We start from the raw sequence: 22,564 nt of genomic DNA on the forward strand, positions 1-22,564 counted from the left end.
ATATCTATATACCGATACTGGTCTCTAGCTAAAATTCAAATCATAGGTTTACATTATAGAATACATCAGTAAGGTCCGCTCAACTAATTTGATGGAGTGCTGATATTTATTATAACAGTACTAGTACAGTACATTTCACTGTTTGTATCACTCCGCATGTATTTGTTACATTAAATTCCAGTTTATCTCTCAACCTCACTATAATCCTGATAATAAATAGATTTTGATAACATGTAAACATATAAAAACAGAATAAGATGCACATAAACAAAAAAGGCAGGTGAAGAAATGTTAGCTGTAATAGTAAGTGATAAAATAATAGCTGTAATAAGGTAAGTGATAAAAAATAATAAATGCTTAAAACTACAAAGGGTTAGAAGGCATGCTGTTTATTCATAAATTAAAAGTTGTATCCCTTGGACGATTGTTGTAGTATAAGAGAAACAAAAAACAACTATTTAAAAAAAAAAACATGATAAATCCACTTCAGACCAAATCACATCACCCTGACATGTCTTATTTCTTACATACTATATTAATATATACTGTATAATGTAAAAATTTAAATCCATATTAAAATTGTTCCTACTACTAGAATAAAGTGACGATTAGTGACTTTTTAACTCAGATGGAATTTAATATCATGTATCTTATATTTTATGGAGATTCACTGTCCAGAAAATATGGTATAGTTAACAGTCACATGATTGATTGTAATATTAGACACATCTTGAAGCAAGATGTTGTGTTTAACACGTTAAATTATTCACACAATGAAAGAGTTCTTCATCTGTCAAGAATCTTCTAAAACTGTGCATTTCTACATTTCTACATTTCTAATCCTAAACAATGCCATATACATATTTATAAAAATTAAATAAAAAAGACTATATTAATAACCCTGATACCTGCAACATGGTCAGAGATAAATATATTCAACAGGATGTACAGGATAATTTATATAACTTAATCATTTAGGATTTTTTTATGTTTATCATTTTTTTGATGTTGTTTGTTTTATATTTGTTCAGAATTAGATATCATGGATACATGTATACAGATTTTTCAGTGGAGTGTATATCTTAAAAATCTGACGTGATTCATTTAATTTTAGAATTTTATACATGACTGTACAGTATAAATGTACCCTAATCTAAGGCTTTAACCAGATCTATAGCTGCATGGTCATATGATACGGTACGTACTGTAACTACAGTTTCTGTTTTGGTTTTGTACAGTACATGATGCCTTTTAATGGTGGTGGTCAGTACCTTTATGCTCTGCCATGCATTTTATCCAATCAACTGAGTAACCACTAGATCTTTGTACCAATGTAAATAGATATTTGTAACTTTGAGAGAGATCATGTGGTGATGTAAATTAGAAGAGAGGTGTTACATTTGCAAAGTGTTAACCTTTCATATGAGTATTTGTTTTAAGAACGATCACAGGGTGCACATTTACTCGAGTGCCATAAAAAGTCTTTTTTTTTCTTTCTTTGACATAATGTTAAATGTGTGAGAAATTGCTTTTCTGAGTGACATTTTAGAACAAATGATCAAACATGGGGTTTTGCTCTGCAGTGTGTTTTGAATTGGGAACAATATATCTTATACATATTCAAATAAATGTTTGGTATCAAGGTTAAGTTGAATCTATTTTATTTTATACAAATAGCAACCCATCAATTTATTTATCATATTTAACAGACTGTTATATACATTATTGGTTTATAATGTGCTACAACTTACAGAGCAAAGTCACCTTTATGTTACAGATAATACAATATGAGGGACGTTCGAGTCGAACCAGGACTTGTGAGGAGATTTCTTGTAAATGAAACCGTAAAATCAACTGACATTTACAGAGTCCAATGATGAGACTTTTAGCTGCAGTAATTTATACATGATTAAAGGAGTTCCAGGGAGGCCAGTAATTAAGGTTTGAGGTAGGCAGTCCGATCATAGCTCCGGCATACTGAGAAAACTTTCTACCATGATGGTATCTAAGCTCTAGTAAAATGCTGGGGTAAGTGCATTAGTGTAGTAGGAGAATATAGAGAGAAATAAAGGAAGTTTAAGGTGTTTTGTTATTCTGCACAATCAGAAGTCCCGGTTTGACTCGAACACCTCTTACATATTTGCCTTTGTTAATGTACCATTGGTTAGAGTTTTTATTGCAGACCCATTACGCAAACTATTTCAGGAATAATATGGGAGGTTACACCGACATTAGTTGGGGCCAACAATATTACAGACTTTAGCTGAAATTAGAGCTCTCAGGCAGCAGTGCAAGCAAAAAGCGTCCATGTTTTTGAATGAAACATTATTATGTGATGAAAGCAAGTTTGAAATAAATGTACACTTTATGAAGGAGAAAACCAAACGAGCTATAAAGATCTTTAAAGTATCGTTTTGGCATCAGCATAAATCTAAAATAAAAATGGCCATAATATACAGTAAGCAAGAAGGTAAATACTTGTGGGTTTGTTGTTAAAGTAAAATATTCCATACGAGCCAAAAATTGTGTAAACGCTGAACAAAGTGAACTGGAGTTTAAGTCCTCACTGAAGTCAATTATTTTCCAATAACACCATGTGCGTTATTCACCTGGTAGCACAGCAGTTAATTTTTTTTCTTTATTCATCAAAAAAATGTTGACAATACAGAAATGTTCAATTTCTTTTCACAGCTGGTGATGATTTGGAGTTCCATGTCATTTGCAGGTGTTGGCCCGCTGTGTGTTATTTTAGCGCGCTCCTTTCTTTTATCTGCTAACAAGCATTATATATTTTCCTTTAAATTCCTTTATTTCATATATATATATATATATATATATATATATTTTTTTTTTTTTTTTTTTTTTTTTTTAAACTACTAGTACCTGTTTTGCTGATCATGCTGCGTCTGAACCCCATAGTCACTGGGTGTTGTCAAGAGGAAGATGAGAAACACCCGACCCAACAATACATATAAGTTGGAGGCTGCTATTAAAGCAACTTGGTCTTCAATAATGCTTCATCATTGCCACAGGCTGATCATCACTAAAGGAGCCCCATTTATTTTTTGCATAAATTAATATCGTAAAACCATTTAGATTGATATTCTAATATTTTGACATACTACATTTTTTTTATTTTATGAGCTATAAGCCATAATCATCAAAATAAAAAAATGTAAACATAATATATATATATATATATATATATATATACACACACACATACATTTATATAATATGTATGGAATAATCTATAAAATATGAGAACTTTATCCTGTATTCAGGGTCGCGGATTGCCTGGAGCCTATTCCAGGACACCCAGAGCACGCGGCGGGATACCCCCTAGACAGGGTCCAAATCTGCCAACCAAAAACCAAATCCAGGAGATCAACACAACACCATATATTAAGAAGACTAAAATTAGTTGTTGAGTTTTATTTAAGGTGCAAATACAATACACGTTGTGTTATCTCTCTCTTTTCCACCATAGCTAACCACTGTAATACCTTTTTTTTTTTTTTACAAAGTTACTATCATACATGTTTAATATTAAATTAAATAAAATAGTCCAAAAATTTCTGCATGGTACAACATTATGAGTTGAAATGTGTTATAATTGTGTCATTTTGACATTATAATTGTGCTGTAATTGCCCTCACACAGTGAAAAGCATTTTATCTCAGGCTGAACATTTGCTGAACAGTTGGTCTTACTCCTCCAGATACTTCCACAATTCTTCCACCAGTCCATCTGTGAAAGTGTGAATCGAGAATGCCTCACAGTCAGGGACACTGTACGGCTTTGAGGTTTACCTTCACCTGCTCCATCAAACCCAGAACAAGTAACCAACAACTATCCAGTGATACAAATGAAGCCCTTAACTGTCTAATTTACCTGCTTGTGTTTTTGTGTGCCCGCTTCGGAATGTGTTACGATGGAGCTTTACAATGTTCATGCAGATTAAACGCAGCATGGAGTGCAGGGAAAGTGGGTCTAGTTAGCTCTGCTGAATTCTGCCAACGGGTCTTAAGTAGGTCGGAGAGACGACCTAATTCAGAGGAGATGATTCTTGCTTCAGCTCAAGCAGCATCCCTAAAGACCAAAGGGATTGTGTGCAGATTGAGAATATCGCAAGGGGAAGGAGATGAGACGGTAAGAGTGAGAAACCAATAATGATCAAACAATAAGAGCAAAGACAAGTAAAATAGCATTAATTTCAATGTGATTTTTACTAATGATTTTCGTTTTTTTCTTCCAATGTGCTTCTTATGTTTGAATAATTTCTCTTTGCAAGGTTTTTCGATTTTGGTGACTTCTAACACAATCCTTTTTGCTGGGTATAATGAATTTAGAGGCAAGCTCCCAATGCACCAAACAATTAGCATGTAGAGTACTGGGCAAAAGTCTTGACCCACCTTTAATTTCTTTATATTTTGCTTCCAACTAGCCAGAATTTTTTACTCTATATGGTCATGAGGAACAGTTCACCAGGCTTGATGAGAGCCTTTTTGGTTTTTAGTTTTGATAAGTTTTTGGCCCCTGTTTTAAGATGGCTAGTTTCAGAGTGAGAAAATGAATCAGTGAGAAAAAGCTATAGAGGATGACAGATGATCAGTGATTAGTATACTGGTGATGCTGAGGTTGGAACAGATGAGAGGGGAAATGAGGTTGCTGCTGAGGTTGTTACATACTAATTTTTAAATTCTATCTTTAAGCAATTTGCGGTCTGTCTGTGTAAATTGTTCCTATTTCTTTAATCTTACTTTCTCACTCAACTTACCTATTGTCCTCACTGCTTTATTCTCTTTGCAAGGTCCAGGAGCCTATCCCAGGACTTAGGACATGAGGCGGGGTACACCCTGGACAGAGTGCCTCACACACTTATTTACACACTACAGACAATTTATTACATATATTATGCAGTTACAGGTCAACTGCTTTAGTTAAACGTCACAATAAACATCAGAATAGAGAAAAAAGTGATCACTACAACAAGATGATATGTGTTGATGTTTGCATATTTTAGAATTTGCTGATCTTTTGGGATTTTTACTCAATGGGTATATTGAAGTATTTTCCTTTTTTTATTAAACATAGAGGAAAATAACTCAGTAACCTTAAACAACCATAACGGTGAGCAAAAATGCATCTCAGAATATACTACATAATAAACCTTGTGGCAAATAAGCTACAGGGCGCTTTTACGTCAAACAGGAACTTTTAATTGTGTAGAATAACAGAAAACAGTAATGAGAGTAAACCCTCTCACCTCAGCCATGATCATCATGGACGTTATAGCCTTTCTTAAAACTTTTGCACCATTCAGATGTTTTACTGCGGCTAACAGTTTTGTCACCATACTGTGCTTGATGTTTTCTCTAAATGTCAATTCTGTTCCTTTCAGTCAAGAACAACAATTTGACATTGTACTGGGAATAGGACCATTAACACTGGATAGCTGACATTTAAGACAAGTTAAATTTGATTCAAAGCTGAGCAGTTGATGGTTGTGGACAAGAGCTCAGCATTTAAAAGTTGCAATTTGAAGTACAAACTCTAAAAACTACAGCTCCAGGTAGCTGACAGTAATACACAAAGCAATCAAAATGTCATGTTTTTATCAACAATATAGCCAAATTCATTCCAATCTTTATCAATAGTAATAATTTGGATACCTACAGTACCACCTCTGGAACTATAAGTTATCATTGAGTTCATGGACCTATTGCTGTCCTACTGATGACCACCATATAGGTAAACTTGTTAGAGTGAGGACCAGAAGTCAGTCTATTTTGATTGGACATGTATACAGTCTGTGCCTCCCACAGGATCAGTGCCATTCTTTAGGCACATTTGAGAATATAGCTTTGAGAACAATATTTTCTCTGCATATAATTTGACTTATTAATGATGCTTTCAATCCATACAGATCCAAATCATAATTTTTCTTTATTGTAAGGAGAATTGATGTAAAAGAGCCTTTGTGGTTTAAAGCTTTGTTAGCAGGATCCCTATTCTTTTCTAAATAAACATTAGGAAGAGCCATAGCACAGATGGGGTCTCTAAGCCTGTAAATCCATGCATCATGTTCATGCTAGAGCCTACAATCAAAATTCTACATGATCCTTCTTTTTCAAGAATATTTAAAGGTATTTTGTTATGTGACCCATGATCAAGGTCATTAGTGTATGTTTACTGAATTGAATAGAAGATTTCCTGAAGATGACATGACCATTTCCATTAACACCTCGGTCATCACTGAGAAGGCCCAACAGTGGCTTCATCCCTTCGAAGACTCAAAAAGGCTGGTATTTATACCGTACATCTTAATACATTCTACAGGAGCACTGTAAAGACTGTCTGTAGGATCATTGTTGTCCACTTAGATTGTCTAATGCAGATTTTTTAACATTGCATTCACAGAACCTTTGGAATCATCAAGGACCCGTATCATCCTCTCTGCAGTTTGTTTTCTCTCTCGCATCAGGGAAGAGGTAATGCGGCATCAGTGCCAGATTCAGCCGAATGTACATTTTTCTGCAGGCAATAAGAATTAACAATGAACTACTGTATGCCCCCTATCTAACATATTCCTGATAGTCTGCTCTCTAAGCTTCCCATATAAATACATATCCAACTTTCAGCACTGGCACATGTGGACAGTTAAAGATGCCAGATTTGAAATACTGTTAGAATTTTACCATCTGACTAAATCGTGCTCTCTTGATGCACTTTAACATGCTGTGCTGTTAATGATACTTTTCAACCACTTTAATATACTACAATATGCTGTTATGGCCCTGTTTAATCAGAGGTCCCATTTTTAGCAGTCAATTTTATTAGAAATATTTTAGATATTAGTTTTAAGTTTGCACTGTAATGGGCTGGAAGGAACTACATTTTGGTTTTTGCTATATGCAAATGGACAAAGAAATGACAATAAATTGAATCTGAATTAGAATTTAAACAATATGCTTAGAAGATTATTCTGATCACCCGATTATGTCAAAATGCTCCATGTAAAACCAATAAAATTATTTCATAGCTGTGTCATATTTCATAGCTGTGTCATATCTGTATCTATACAGTGTATATATATATATATATATATCTTAGTGCCCTTGAGCTCTTTGCCTGTTGGGCCAGTGCACAGCAGTTGTGATGAACTGGCTGAAAAGAGCATTGACTCTTTTGGAAATTTGTGCTGCATTGTCTTTTTTGTGGGATTAGACCAGACCATACAGTACAGTATGTGTTGGCGTTTGGTCCCCATGGGCATTTGGTTAGCCCTTGGGTGCCTGTGAACCTTTCACCAGTTTACTAGTATATAATTGGTAATCACTGTTAATGTGTTAAAATTGTGTGGTGTTAATGGTATGGCTGATTGTTGTATCTATCAGGTTAAAAAAAATAATAATATTCTGTCATATTGAAATGCAGCAACCCTTAAAGGTTGTGTGTTAAGTTGGTAAGCAAGCCATTTTTACTGCTTGAAATAGCGAATACAACATGTTATATAAAGATTTTATATAAGTAGTAGTGTACTGTAGTGTTATATAAAGCTTTATAACTATTGGCAAACAGTTCTGAAAATGTATCTAGTCAGTTAATCAGTGAGTAAATATAACAATAATTGATATATTGTGTAATATATAATCTTATTATGTGATTTATTTTAAAAAACTGGTTCCTTAAATTAAGGCGGCACGGTGGTGTAGTGGTTAGAACTGTTGCCTTGCACCTCCAGGGTCTGGGTTTTGATTTCCGGCCAGGCTTGATTGCCGTCTCTGTGTGCATGTTCTCCCCGTGCTTTGTGGGTTTCCATTGGGTACTCCGGTTTCCTCCCACAGTCCAAAGACTTAATTGATGTTCCCAAATTGCCCATAGTGTGCGAATGAGTATGTGTGTGCCCTGCGATGGATCGTCTGTGCGTCTGCCCCTAGCGGTGTGTGAGCAAGCAGTTCGAAAAGATGCAGCCGGCTGGCGTCACGCAGTTCAGAGGAAATACGTAATAGTCTTCGGCCCTCCCGGCTGAATGAAAATAGTAGTAGCCTTAATGTGGGAGCCCCCTAGTGACGGGGAGGAATTGGCCGCGACTAAATTAGGGAGAAAATCCAAAAAACTATATATAAAAAAAAAAAGGTTCAATTCCCACCTCTGTGTTTGTGGAGTTTGCATGTTCTCCCTGGGCTTAAAGGGTTTCCTAATTGGCATTACCAAAGTGCACATAGTGTTTAAATGAGTGTATGTGTGCCTGCAATGGATTGGCACCTTGTCCAGGGTGTACCCTGCCTCTTGCCCTAATTCTCTTGGGATAGGCTCCAGGCGCCCTGTGACCCTGAATACAGGATAAGTAAATGAGCTCTTTAAAGTCATATGATTGAATTGAAAATTTGTGAAACTAAATATGAATAAGCAGATAACACTGAGTTGCATGCTGGAACTTGATGAGAGCTAAACAGCAGCTGAGAAGTAAAAGAGATTTGTTCTGTTGCATCTGTAGTATTATTACTTATCCATTACAGCAAGTATACTGTATTTAAGGTTTAGTGAAAAGCACTGGCCAAAAATGCCTTGTAGTAATTATCCCCTTCGAAAATGACGATACAAAGAGTTGGTCATTGCTGTTTTGCTGTATCTGGTGTTTGTATAGACATAAAATGACATTTGATCAGTTCCCATAAAAAAACAGAATATTTACAATTACATTAGATATAATAATTCCAATGCTTTTGCAGAAAACCGTGTTCCAATTTATCTGCTGCAAGGCACAAAATCCATGAGGCAAAGTACTGTAAGTTTGCCAGGGGTTGCCATGGCAACTCTGTCTCTGACTAGAAGGAGACTGGTTCCAACCCATGTTTTTTCCTATTTGTCTTGGGTTTTTTTTTTTTTTCCTCAAGGAAAAATAAAATACACAATGAGCATGCACTTTGTGTAACCTTAAAACGAGAACATCTCAAATTGAGGGGAACTTTATTATTTCCAAAGAGTGACCCCTTTTATTGTGTCTATGTACTGTAGCACAGTCTCTTTTATCAGCGTCCTGCTGTTGATCCAAGCTCAATTGTCACGTTCTGTGTTTGATGAGAAAGCAGCATTAGATGGGAGAGAAGTGCCAGGGGACCTCTAATAAAAGTGAGAAATAATAGCGTGTCAGGAATTTTAGCAGCAGAGAATTGTGTTTATTATCCCTGCTGAAGCACTGAGTGTTTCCATGTCCTCCTCATGACTGTGCCTTTACTTGGGAATACTGGTGTATAAAACAAACCATTAAAAAAATCATCTTGGAAGAAACACACAGTAAAACACCACCTGACATCTATATTAAGCCGTTGCCTAGTAGCTCATATTTCTTCAGAGTAATACAGTGTTCTAGCCTCTTTCGGCTTCCTTACATTAATGTTGTTGAAAAACTAGCATAATAGTAGCTAAGGTAGCAAATAAATAGTGTTTCCTTTTTAATATAACACATCCTTAATGTAATGCTTTACTATTTTGTGGGCAGGAAATTCAGCTAGTAAGATTTTAAGTGGACATTATTGGATTTTTAACAGTTTGCTAATATCAAGTTGAAACCCTCCTCAACCCCCAGCCTTTTTAGCATTACAAATTCCCACCTATTTTAGGGCTCTTCAGCCACATGAAGCCGACTTGCATTTTAAGCCACTGCTAGCACAGGAGTGAGCGGTGACCTGACACATTCAGGGGAAAGTGCTATTCACCAACTTCCACTTATGTAAACTCATAGACACCCATGATTAGCTAATGTCTCTGTGATTTATATGGGAGAGCATGTTGCTAGCTAGTAGCAGTAGCTCTATAGCTACAGTACAAAACAGGGTATATACTGTATACAGTAACTGGGCAAAAATATGCCCTCATGATGAGAATGTCCTGAATGATTTTATCACAGCCGGTGGCTCCAATTATGGCCTTACTGCTAGCACCTGCCAGGTCTCTGTATGTGCGTCTATCATCCAGGGATAGACAGAGTAGTACTGCAGCCATCATCACTTAGTTTCATTCGACTCAGAAAATTAATCCCTTGCAGTGTTCAAGTGATCTTTGTCTAATCTTTGTTTGGAGATGACATCCTTACCCTGTATAAATTGATTGATTGATTGATGTTAACAATCTTGTACTTAGTTTTAACAATCTTGCCCTTAAATGCAAATATTAGACAAAAGAAAAGGCAAAAGTTAAACAATAAAGACGCCATGGCTAAAAAGGTGGTATAGAGGACAAGATATGCCGTTTTGCAACCTAAACTTGTAACATAAATTACGTTTGCATAATGTAATGTACACTATATGACAATAAGTATGTAGACACCTAAACATTAAACTCATATGTGGCCGTTGCCATGAATTTGGAATCATACAATTGTATAAAGTGTCCTTGTACAAGGTAGCATTAAGATTTTTTTTCAGCGTAACTAAAAAGTCAGAACACATTTCAGGAAGGTAATTTTTCCCTGTGCACAAAGTAAAAGCCATAAAGACATGGTTTTCCAATCTTGTCTGGAAGAACTCAAGTGTCTTGCAAAGAGATCTTGCCTCCATCCTATTGAACACTTTTGGGATGATCTGCTCATCAGATGTCATCTCACCAACATCAGATCCTGACACTACCAATGTACTTGTGGTTGAATAAGCACAAAATCTCAGAGCCACACTGCAAATAAAAGCTGGTGGAAAGTGTTTCCAGAAGAGTGAAGGCCTATAGAGTGTAGGTCATTAAATGAAAGCCAAAATTCTGCCTTTTTTTTTTTTTTAACAATTTTAAAATTGGACAACTGCACAGTCTTTGGCTTTCACTGGCATTGCAGTCTATACTCATCTTGTTTTCTATATTTTACAGAATACACACATGATACAATACTGTCCTGTGGATTTCTAACATTTTGCACATTTTAAGGGTGGCATTACACATAATCACTAAGGATATTTTAGACTATGGAATGTTTTTAGGCTGAACACACATCTATGGCATATTTCAATCAAAAGTAAAGACCCCATGAAAGCAGATCTTCCATGGAAATTAATTGCTATAAAAGGCTGCATTGCTGGGCAGAGGACACTCTCACACATCTGGCTTTCCTGGGGGAGACAGATTGGGGTGATGCTTTAAGAAATTGTGTGAAATGCCCGAGGTGTTGTGGAGAGTGTGATATGTTCTTGAAAACATTCCCACAACAGACGTGACATGCTAGTCAATAGGGAATAGCCACAGACTGAAGCAAACAGTTTTATAATGCTTCATGAAATGTTTGTCTTGCCCTTATGACTACTGCATAGAAGTCACTCCTTAAATAATAGCAAGAAACTTCTGTGTCAAACATTATAATTGGACTTGGATATCATTTTAGAAGTATCACATGGTAAATGATGATTGACAAAATCAGTACAATGGCCCGAAATGTAAGACAGAAAAAAGAAGAAAAAAAAAAAGAAAAAAAATATATATATATATATATATATATATATATATATATATATATATATATATATATATATATATATATATAACTATTACAGAAAGGCTGACTTCTGTGTCTTAAAATAACAACTAACTGTTGTTTTTTGTTGTTGTTACATAATTACCTAATCCCATATGTGTTATTTTATAGTATTGAAATCCCCAGTATTGTTATAGAATGTAGAAAATAAATCACTAAACAAAAACTAGGAAATTTGCAAGTGACTCCAAACTTTTAAAACAAAATTCAATGCAATTTTAATCCTCAAACGGTTTAACTAAACTGAAAGTAGCCAGGGATTGTAGGACTAACATAATATGGACCTGGTATGGTCTGCTCGAAAGTGTTACAGGCACACAGGTTTTGGGCTAAATGCTCTTAATGTACTTAATGACGGTGTAATTTGTAGGATTCAATTTTTGTTGTGTAAATCTAATTCCATGTTTAATTGCATATAAGTTTGCTTGGCGGTATGATATTTATCTGTTTGTCTACACTTACCAAGTTCTTATGTATAAGAAAGGACAAAATAATGACTACCAAGATGTGTGGAATTGTGGGAAACTGATGAGAAAGAACATGGTTCTTGTTGTGCTGAGTCACCCATGGGTGATAGCCATAAGGAAAACCCTAACATGAGTAGGAAGAGTGTGTGTGTGTCTGTGTGGTGTGTGTGTGTGTGGAAGGAATAAAAAAAATTTATGCTTTAAAAAAAGGTTTATCCTAAAGAAATGTAATTGCATGGCCGATTAGAATGATTAGCTATCTAATAAAAAAAAGTAGTTGCTAATGTTATTGCCAAATTTAATTAGCTAATGTAAACAGCTAAAGTTAGTACTGCTAATAAAGTTAGCTAACTCGTAGAAACAGCTATGGTTAACTTTGATGCCAGATAAGGTTAGCTAACAGTAATATCTACTCTTAGTTAAAACCAGCTAACACTTAAAGTCACCCACTTGTAGCAGTAAAAATACAACTATGTTATTAAATTTTATTATTATGTTATTTAAGTTAGTGCTAAAATAATGATGTAATTTTTTATTCTTATTTATTATTTTTGGTAAATTTCTTTACATTTAGAAGTAATTTCAATACATTTTTTGTACTTTTTTTTTTTTCAACATAATACTAAATGTTTTCTCCAAACTGATTAAAGGGATATATATATATTTTTTTAATAAACGTTTGTCTTAAATCAAAATAAATGTCTGTATGAGTACAGTACATTACCATAGATTCTGGTCGTCATTCATTTTCCTGCTCTGCACACCAACTGTGTAGTTTGTCACCCGAAAGGTGAGTACAACGTAACTAATCAAATCCTTGTTGTGGATTCAGGCAAAAATGAATTCCAACATTCAGAGACTCATATGAAGCCTGTGCAGTCCCACTGGGTTGGTATATTTACTGTAGTACAAACATCTGGTTAACCAAAACTAGCCATATGGTTATTTCCAAGGAAAGACTTACTTAAATTGTACTTAAATCCTTTATGGTTAGTGTGCAGAGCAGGAAAACCTATAACAACCAAGACTTATTGTAATATATTTACATTCCTTGGAATTTTTTTCTCTCAAATTATTCCTTAATAAATTATTCCTCTTAATCAAAATGTCTTAATGTTGGGGCTGCACAGTGGCTTAGTGGTAAGCACTGTCGCCTTGCACCTCCAGGATCTGGGTTGATTCCCACCTCGGGTCTTTGTGCATGTTCTCCTGAAAGTTTGCATGTTCTCCTGAAAGTACTCTGGTTTCCTACCATAGTCCAAAAACATGCAGATTAGGCTAACTGGTGTTGCCAAATTTCTCTGTGTGTGTGTGTGTGTGCAATGTCTTGGCACCCCATCCAGGATGTACCCTACCTCATTCCCTAACTTTCCAATGGTAATGTTGGCATTTTTGAGAATATGACAGCTGTGCAGAATGAATTGAATTTTGTCTGTTAAAAGTACATGAGTTTGGTTAAATTACAAAGCTTAAAAGTTTCGGAATTTATTTACTTCAGCCACTATTTCTATGCTCCTGCAATGGGTTCGGTGTTTTTTTCTTAACAAAATAGTCACAGACTGATATTTTATGAACAAACGATAAAACTTCTTTGAACCTTTCTGAATACTCATATGCTTTAATGGAAAATAGACAGAATCAACAGAAGACAACTTTAAACAAATACTGGAACAGACTCTCTATTTCTTTATTTATACAGTAACTTGTCTTTTGAAAATCATATTTCCAATATCACAAAAACAGCCTTTTTCCATCTTAGAAATATTGCCAAACTTAGGAGTATCCTATCCGTATCTGATGCAGAAAAGCTAGTTCATGCATTCATGACCTCCAGACTGGACTATTGTAATGCATTACTAGGTGGTTGTCCTGCATCCTCAATAAACAAGCTACAGTTAGTCCAAAATGCAGCCACCAGGGTTCTCACTAGATCCAGAAAATATGATCATATAACACCTATATTATCATCCCTGCACTGGCTACCTGTTCAATTTAGAATTAATTACAAGATAGTACTACTTACATACAAGGCTTTAAATGGTTTAGCTCCCTCATACCTAACCAGTCTTTTGATACGCTATAATCCACCACGTCCCTTAAGATCACAAAACTCCGGACTTCTGGTAATTCCCAGAATTTTAAAATCTACAAACGGGGGCAGGGCATTTTCATATTTGGCTCCAAAGCTTTGGAATAGCCTTTCAGACAGTGTTCAGAGAGCAGACACGGTTTCCCAATTCAAAAGTAGGCTCAAGACGCATCTCTTTAATCTGGTATACGCGTAACTCATCCCATAACCTCATACTCCAGTACATCTATCCTGAATGGCAACTACGCTAATTCTCTCCATCTTTTCTGTATTTTTCTACCCATCCTGAGGCATCTGGAGATTGTGCCAGCTTCAGTAGACAAAGGCCAACCCTGCGAGGTTTCTAAGGCATCCAGAGAAGGACCAGCTCCAGCTGGATTCTGCTTTATGATGGCTGGAGCTACACATCCTGCTCCTGTGCTTCTAGTGATCCAGACCCCATCTGCCCTCTGCACTTACTGCTGAACTGAATCTACACAACTTCTGTTATATTGAACTTTCACCTGCACAACACACTTGATGTTATTTCTATCTGTTATCACCCAGATGAGGATGGGATCCCTGTTGAGTCTGTTTCCTCTCAAGGTTTCTTCCTATTGCCATCTCAGGGAGTTTTACCTTGCCACTGTCGCCGTCACCCTTGGCTTGTTCATTAGAGACATTTCATTCATCATTCATTCATTTCATTATGATCTAGACACATTTTTCTCACACATACACACTTCCAAATATTTTCTTTTCTTTTCTTTTCTAAAAAAAAAAAAAAAAAATCTTTAATTTTTTTTTTTTTTTTGTGAAGCTGCTTTGGGACAATGACCATTGTTAAAAGCGCTATATAAATAAAATTGAATTGAATTGAATTGAATATTTCTGATACGGGATTCTTTATACAGTACACAGATATACAACACCTCCAAAACAGTGCTTCTTTAGGAGGAGCTGAGGCTAGCGAAATCTGTTTTAAAATCAATTTCATGCCAGTATTTCAGTTATGATTTATCTCCAATCTCTCAAAGCTTTCTGTAATGCTTATAGGCACAGATAGACAGAGAAAGCTTTCACACACAAAAAAAAGCACAAAAGAATGCTTCTCTACCATCAGCCTTTCCCCCCTAGCATTTCTGGCTATTTTTTTTCTTTTTCATCGAGCATGTTCATGGTTAGCTGCTTGACACACTGAGGAGGGCACTAGAAATTCACCATGGCAACCATGCCACCGCAGCAACTGGAGCGTCGCGCCATTCAGTCGATTCTCAGCACGGCTCAGAGCGCATTGCAGATTTGTCTACTGCAGATTGAGCTTTAAACACACACACACACACACACACACACACACATTCTTCTGTGCATTATTTAATTCTCTGTGAATAATGTATTAAACATATTCACTCCAGTGTGTGTGTGTATACTGACAGGTGTGTGTATGCTTGCTTGAATACCTCTCAGACACTAATGTGTGTCAGTGGGTTTGTGTCTCACTAGACGTGTGAATGTATGTATGAGTTTTGGTGAAGTAGCTTCACTGCATATGGTAAAATGGACTGGATATCTGTTAAACCATTAATTTTTTTTTTATTTACACCAAACCTGTAGATTATAATAAATCCCATCAGTTCACCACATGCACCATGTGTAAGAAACACCTTTCTTCCCCCAGTAAAGAGTGAAACCACGTTTTAAGTGACCGGTCCTGTAAATCAGTGTGAGCTGAAAGCTGAATTGACAAATAACTTTTTGTTATTTTTGATAACAGGAAATTAATTTAGGGCTCATTGTCCTTCAGTAAGTTGGCACACTGCTTGATGGGTAAACTGCTAGTCTACACTCCCTAAAATGGTTTTTGCATCAGCCATGGTGAGGTGCAGTGCCATCTGCTGGCAGACCTTATAAAGCATCATTCTCTAAACAAAATTACTACTTAACATTTATTTTACCATTGGGTTCTCTTTTTATTTTTCAATTTTTGTGGTTCTTTTTTTTCGTATTTGTGTTTAAGTGTTATAGTACAACTAATATAAGTAAACTGGGAAATGATTATGACATATTATTTTATTAAAATCAGTTTACAGCTAATCCAGAAGTATGACAGGTATAGCCCACAATATATTTTAGTCTAAAAATCAATAACTCTGTAATTTGATCTATTGACTTAACTGCTTTTCCCTGAAGGTAATAATAATAGTAGGGTAACTCAGTGATTAAGTTGTTGGCCTACTGATTGGAAGGTCCCAGGTTCAAACCCCAGCACCACCATGTTGCCACTGTTGGGCTCTTGAGCAAGGGCCTTATACTTCAACTGATCAGATGTATAATGAATTAAAAATGTAAGCAAATGATGTAAATGTAATGCAAATCTAAAAAAAAAAAAACTAGTATATTCATCTTTGGTAAATATTTTTGAACAACACACACACAAACACACACACACACACCTCAGGGAACATGCCCAGGGACTCTACCCATGTAACATCACAGATACGGTTACTTAGCCAGGAGCAAATCACAGACATAACAAATCCATCCATCCATTTCCTGTACCACATATCTTGTGTAGGGCCTTAAACCCAGGGAACCTAGGTCACTAGGCAGGGGACACTCTACACGGGGTGCCAACCCACTGGAGGGCACAAACACACACACGCACACACACACTGTGAGCAATTGGAAAATGACAATCAAGTCTTAAATATGTCTTTCGACTGTGAAAGGGATCTTGGGTACCCAACAAGCACTACAAATACCATACAGACCATTTGCTAGATTTGAACCCTCAACCTCGGTGACCCAAACATGTTATATGAGGTTATATGATTAACCACTAAGCAGACAAGCAAACCAGACAAAACCGTATTCATAACAAAAGAGGAAGCTGGGAATTTTATAACAAAGAACCAGGTGACAATGAGAACTGGAAGAGGCTACATGACCACAGAAAACCAGTTGTTCTCACACGATTTTATAGGATGTCTTTGTATGAGCTAAAATTGAGAGTACAGAAAAAGTTTACATGTAAACTTGCAGTAGAACATTTATATGTTGCAAAAGGTTTTTAAAAAGCCCAAACATCAGTGAATGATGATCCCAGCTGAGGTAGCCCTGATTATTCCACGATCATTTACTGAAAAGATCACATGATCCTTAAAAAAAGACAGATAATTTGTTGCCAACTTGCTGAAGAGACACGGTGGGGTAGTGGTTAGTGCTGTGTGGGAACTGTACACACAATCATTCACCACTTGCACATTACAGCAGCTAGACTGAGTGTTAATGCCATACCTCCCGTTAAGCCCTGACCCCTCTTCAAGTCATTTTCACATGTTTGGGCTATTAAAGGAGTTCCAGGGAGGCCGGAGTTTCAGGCATGAAGCAGGCAGTCCAAAATGAAGCACAGACGGTCTCACACGAGTTTTTCTCGGCAAGGGGTCACAAATTCAACTGCCACGATTAATCTGTCAGTGCCAGATAAGTTAATATCAAGCTGCTAACTCACTGTGTCCATGCTGATCACATCAGCACAGAACTTGAGTTTAGTAGGCAGACTGGCTTTAAAAATGTGGCTATGTCTTTAGGCTCTTCCAGTTCATGTCAGCATTTGTGAGATGTTCTTTTGTGAGAAGTTTTGTTAGATAAATACATTTTAAGATCTTACATCAGCACAGCATATGGCTCATAGATACTGCATTATCTGCTTCACAGAAGTGTTATAAATGATGTAAACACCTATAACTTTAGTACATTGGTGTAAAATGCCATCATGGAACAGATAGCTTGAGAGATAAAAAGGTAAACTACACTCATGGCACTGGTTTATACTCATAATTTATGCTATGTGCTTAAACATACAGTATGACACTGTTTATATCAATTAAGAGTTGGTATACTGTAGTTACAGCATATGGAGTGTTCAGCACAGAACCTGATGCACAATGCAGAATATACTTGTGTGTACATTATATGAGTGAATTCAAGCATGTGAAGAATAATCTGACAATGATGTAGGCAAAAAAAAATTACTTTAAGATCAAATTATGCCACGACATAACTTCTCCTGAGTTTAGCACTAGTGGCTCAAAGTTTGAGTGTCGGACAGTGTTGATGTTGATGCTTTAAAAATTAAAGGTGTTCCCCTTTACATGAAACAATATTCCTACAGATTTAAAACTCTGTCTGTATGTCTGTATAGGTAGATAGATAGATAGATAGATAGATAGATAGATAGATAGATAGATAGATAGATAGATAGATAGATAGATACCACTTTTTTAACTACTTTATTAATCCTTAATTATATCGTTACAACAGCCAGTTCACAGATTACATTGCTTTTTAAAATGGCTATATTAACTTTTAAAACTCACAAAGCCAAAACAACAGCAATTTCTCTCTCTCACATTTAGGCATTTAGCAGACGCTCTTATCCAGAGCGACTTACTTTTTTTATTTTTTATCTCATAACACATCTAAGCAGTTGAGGGTTAAGGGCCTTGCTCAAGGGCCCAACAGTGGCAACTTGGTGGTTCTGGGGTTTGAGCCTGGGATCTTCCGAACCGTAGTCCAATGCCTTAACCACTGAGCTATTCCTGGCTCATTACATCTAAATACACTAATAAAAACCCTTAAAATAACAACTTCATTAGATCATTTGATTTAGGTTGGTGCTGGCATTTCTTAAAATATTTAGCTTAGCCATTTTTCATTGATAAGGCCTTGCATCAGGGCATGGTACAGGTATGGACATGGTATTTGGATCCCTACCATGTGTGTGGTTGATGAGAAGGAGCAGGGTGTGTTACAGTTGAACCTAAAAGTTCAGGTTTGAACAAAAAGCTTCTTATTTTACCACCATGTTGGGGAGAAAATAACCTTCAGGAAGTGCAAGGTCAGAATAATAATCATGAGAAAAGTTACCTAAAAAATAATGAGAATAATTTCAGTTAGAATATTTAGTAGACTCTGTAGACAGTCACACTGTAAAAGCTCACAAACCTATTACATATATAAAATTACATACACTGAAGTTGAAGAAACCTTTTCACCACTGTTATTTAGCTGTGAAAATACTAGCTAAACCCAGTAAAATATATCAATATAAATATCTCAGATTAATATCTATCAGTGCAGGTGTTCCTTTACTGTACATTGAGCAAGTAGCTTATTAGTATCTTATTTTAAAGTATATTTTTAAATCCGACACATAACAGTTCATAACATCACTTTTACTCACTTGTCGATTTTACTTATGGTGTAGGTTAAACTTTAGGCAGATATCTACTAAGTACTGCAAAAGTTTCATTAATTCTGTCCAGTCAGTTTTCCATGAAGCTGTGACATAATCTGGCTGGACAGACATACGTACATGCAAACAAATATACAGAATGAAAATTTCATGAGACTGGTTTTGGGTCCTCCAATGGATAAAACGTAAAGATATCATTGAAAGAGTGAGTTTTAAGTAATGTTCGGACAATATAATTATATATTGACTACTTGGACTACTGCAGATATGTTTGCTCAATGACTCGTTTTTTATCTCATAGTGCTTCACATATTGCATGCTATTAGCTCCATGGTTTGGGAATATATGAGACAAACTGGTTTTAAATTTCCCACAGGAAGAATAAACATACATGAATCTGTCCATACTGTACATCTTTAAAGTTTTTTTTTTTTTTTTTTTTTTGGAGTAAGCCATGTCATGTCATGCTTTCATTTCTGTTTGTTTAGGATTGTGGCGGCTTGTGGCGGCCTCCAATATATGAAACAAAGATATCGTTGATAGTGCGAGTTTTGACCAATGTACAAGAAAAACCTTTTTTATTTGCACAAATCATCAACAACTTCCACCCACATTCAAATCTGATTGTATTGACTTTAGCCCTTTAAATTGTCTGAGAAGTTTCAAGTGCCACCCAATTTCTAGGCTACGTCTCCTCTTTCATTAGAGACTGTAGCAGGAATGTTGCATTCTAACATGCACCCGTTTTTCATAGGCCCTGTAAATAACTACAGGACACCTGACCGGAGTGTGCGAGCTGCCATCTGTCAAGATGATCTGCGACTCTGTTTTTTTTTCCCCCACAGAAGCACATGCAGAGTGCATGAGTTCATTTTAGAGTTCAACGTGGAGACTCCGTGTCTCTGATAGGGACGCATCACAGGTTTGAGGAAAGGGGAAACGCTGATTTCACGAAAATAATCCTTTTAATTTAAATAGAGATTAGATTAGATTAGATCAGATCAGATTAGATAAGATTAGATTCAACTTTATTGTCATTGTGTAAAGCCAATGAAATGCCAACATTTGAATATTCTCACAATTTGGGCATAATCATTAGGTGCAATTATGTTTGATTTATTTTTACTCTGATGGCACGGTGGGGTAGTGGTTGGTGCTGTGTCCTCGCATCTCCAGGGTTGAGGGTTTGGGTCCTTGAGGTCCTTCAGGTACTCTGGTTTCCTTCCACACATGCAGATTAGGCTTAAAATTTCCAAATTATCCATAGTGTACAGTAGAGTGAGTGTGTGTAGGCTTGTGCCCTGTGATAGACTGGCACCCTGCCAGGGGATATCCCGCCTTGTGCCCCAAGTCCCCTGGCATAAGCTCCAGGCCTCCCATGACCCTGTACAGGATAAATGATATACTATAGAGAATGAGTGAGTGTTTTTACACCTTTAAATTTAACAATTAAATTTTGTAATTGATTTGTACAGTAATATTACACTTTATTAAAGTATTAAAGTTACGTATTAAAGTTAAAGTTAATGTAAACACAGCAAATTCCAAAAATTATTTGTTACAATGTACCTTAGAATTTTGTAGAAAGCACACAGAAAGATAAATAATTACATCATAGATATAATGCTTAAACATATGAAATGCATTTACAGCCAGTTTCAGGACTATTTGAACACACTCTCATCTGATTGGCGCAGAGTGATGTCAGTCATTGGCTCCACCCACAGCACCTGCATGCACCCTTAAAGTGGCTGTAGCGTAGCAGTCTGAGCAGTTTACCCTCGGAAGACCTGCTTGGTAAGTGTGTGTGTGTGTGTGTGTGTGTGTGTGTGTGTGTGCTCTTTCTATAACATAGTTGCATTCTTCTGCTATAAGTGTACTTTATTAAATTGTTTTGAATAATGTCACACTGGATTTGGGACTACTTATAAATATAGTTGGGTATTAATACATATATTTTTATTACATTATAGGTTTATAACTAACAATACAATGAATTCAACTATACAGTATATCAATTAGCTTTGTACAAGTTTCTTAATTATAAATACAATTCTTTCTTTCTTGTATATTGGAAAACACCAATGCAAGCACTCCTAGTATGGAATTGAATTGAATAATGCTTTATTGGTCACTAAGATATCGCAAATAATTTAAATCTTTACATCTTGCTGTAGTTATAGACATTACACACTGTAAAATAACATTGTGCAAGATTTCTTACTTATAGATTTATTGCTTTATTCAAGTTATAGTATATTAAATAATATTTTCTGTGTGGAATGTACTGTATGGTTTTCCGAAATAATTCACTATTTACTGAATCAAACTGAATTAAATCATATTTTAAATCAATTTGAATTATTTATCGGAAACTCATTGTGAAATGAAACATTACATTTATATGCACATTTAGGCATAATTCACAGACGGGAAGACTACACAGATAGAATATTGCACATACAATAGTTGTTTCGTCTTGAACACAAAACACAATGGCATGCGTGAGTCTGGCTCCATTTGGAAAGAAGCATTTTTTTGTGTCTGGTGGCTTTGGCATAACCTCCTCTGAAGTGAGAGAGATGAGAGATGAGGTCAAATATGTGGTGGCCTCAGTGCGAGGGGTCAGAGATGTTTTTTTTTCCTGGCTTGTTTAACAGCTAGGTGTTAACTAATCTGTTAATGTCACAAAGTGTGCAAAGCAAGTTCCTGGAAGCTGTCCTGATGGATTGAATGACACTCATGTGTTGAAGTGAGTGTCATTCTCACTCAGGTATTAAACTGTTTAAATGTCTAATGAATCATGATCCAGTGGACGACACTGCCTGGTATCCTCACAATGCTAAAAATGGGAAAACTATTTAAATGGATCTCCAAACTTTTTTTTGGTCTCAAAATGTCTTAGCAAATGAATTGAATTTAAATGTGTTTAAATTTTGCAGCATTTTTTTTAACAATTATAGTAAGTAAATACACTTAATTGTTCTGTTACTGTTTTTAATGCACCGATTTGCATTAATAAACTGTATGATTGACATTTGTAAATATGTGAGAGCAATTAGCGCATATCTGCTAAAACACTGGCAGCAGTTTATGTTAATGCCTGTGTGTAGTACAATAGCTGTGTGTATCCCAGTGTTTGTGTAGTTTCTATATCGCAGCAGATGCCACAGGAGATTTTGTGCTTAAGTCACTGTTGAGCAGATTAGTGCAGATTAGATTTAGGAAACTTCCTCCCTACAGCAACTAAC

The sequence above is a fragment of the Clarias gariepinus genome, chromosome 11 (genome assembly GCF_024256425.1).
Source record: "Clarias gariepinus isolate MV-2021 ecotype Netherlands chromosome 11, CGAR_prim_01v2, whole genome shotgun sequence".
Taxonomy (NCBI): domain Eukaryota; kingdom Metazoa; phylum Chordata; class Actinopteri; order Siluriformes; family Clariidae; genus Clarias; species Clarias gariepinus.